The following is a 1759-nucleotide window of genomic DNA, read 5'->3' as shown; positions in this document are numbered from 1 at the left end:
AAATACTTAGGAATAAATCTAACCAGAGATGTAAAAGTCCTATACAATGAAAACTACAAGACACTACTGCAAGAAACCAAAAGAGACCTGCATAAGTGGGAAAACAGATCTTGCTCATGGATAGGAAGAGTCAACATTGTGAAAATGTCAATTCTGCCCAAAGCGATCTACAGATACAATGCAATCCCCATCCAAATTCTAACGGCATTTTTTAATGAGATGGAGAAGCAAATCACCAATTTCATGTGGAAAGAGGCCCCAGATAAGTAAAGCATTACTGAAGAAGAAGAACAAAGTGGGAGGCCTCACATTACCTGATTTTAGAACCTATTATACCACTACAGTAGTCAAAACAGCCTGTTACTGGTACAACAACAGATACATAGACCAGTGGAACAGAATTGAGAATCCAGAAGTAAATTCATCCACTTATGAGCAGCTGATACTTGACAAATGCCCAAACTCCATTAATTGGGGAAAAGTCAGTCTCTTTAACAAATAGTGCTGGCATAACTGGATATCCATACACAAGAAACTGAAACAAGACCCATACCTCACACCATGCACAAAAACAAACTCAAAATGGATCAGAGACCTAAATGTAAAACCAAAAACAATAAAGATCATGGAAGTAAAGAGAGGGACAATGCTAGGAGCCCTAATACATAGCATAAACAGAATATAAACCATAAGTAACAGTGCACAAGCACCACAGAGAAACTATATAACTGGGAGCTCCTAAAAATCATACACTTATGCTCATCAAAAGACCAATCAAAAGAGTCAAAAGACAACCTACGGACTGGGAAAAAATTTTTTGCTACGAAAATTCCGAACAGCATCTAATCTCTAAAATCTACAAGATACTGCAAAACCTCGATAACAAAAAGACAAACAACCCAATTTAAAAATGGGCAAAAGATATGAGCAGGTACTTCGCCAAAGAAGACATTCAGGCGGCTAACAGACATATGAGGAAATGCTCACGATCATTAGCCATTAGAGAAATGCAAATCAAAACTATAATGAGATACCATCTCACCCCAACAAGGCTAGCATTAATCCAAGAAACACAAAATAATAAATGTTGGAGAGGTTGTGGAGAGACTGGAACACTCATACACTGTTGGTGGGAATGTAAAATGGTACAATCACTTCAGAAATCAATTTGGTGCTTCCTTAAAAAGCTAGACATAGAAGTACCATACGATCCAGCAATCCCACTCCTTGGAATATATCCTAGAAAATTAAGAGCCATCACACAAATAGATATATGCACACCCATGTTCACTGCAGCACTGTTCACAATAGCAAAAAGATGGAAACAACCTAGATGCCCATCAACAGACAAATGGATAAACAAATTATGGTATACTCACACAAAGGATTACTACACAACGATAAAGAACAACGATGAATCCATGAAACATAACATGTAGGAATCTGGAAGGTATTATGCTGAGTGAACTTAGTCACAAAAGGACAAACATTGTATAAGACCACTATTATAATAACCCAAGAAAAGGTTTAAACACAGAAGACAACACTCTTTGATGGTTATGATGGTGGGGAGGGGCGGAGAGGGGTATTCACTAACTAGAAAGTAGACAAGAATTATCTTAGGTGAAGGGAAGGACAGCACACACTACAGGGGAAGTCAGTACAACTGGACTAAACCAAAGCTAAGAAGTTTCCTGAATACAACCAAACACTTTGAGGGACAGAGTACCAGGGGCAGGGGGCTGGGGACCATGGTTTC

The sequence above is a fragment of the Trichechus manatus genome, unplaced genomic scaffold (genome assembly GCF_000243295.1).
Source record: "Trichechus manatus latirostris isolate Lorelei unplaced genomic scaffold, TriManLat1.0 scaffold00016, whole genome shotgun sequence".
Taxonomy (NCBI): Eukaryota; Metazoa; Chordata; class Mammalia; order Sirenia; family Trichechidae; genus Trichechus; species Trichechus manatus.
The sequence above is the reverse complement of the archived record's forward strand: the minus strand, read 5'-3'. Positions refer to the sequence as shown.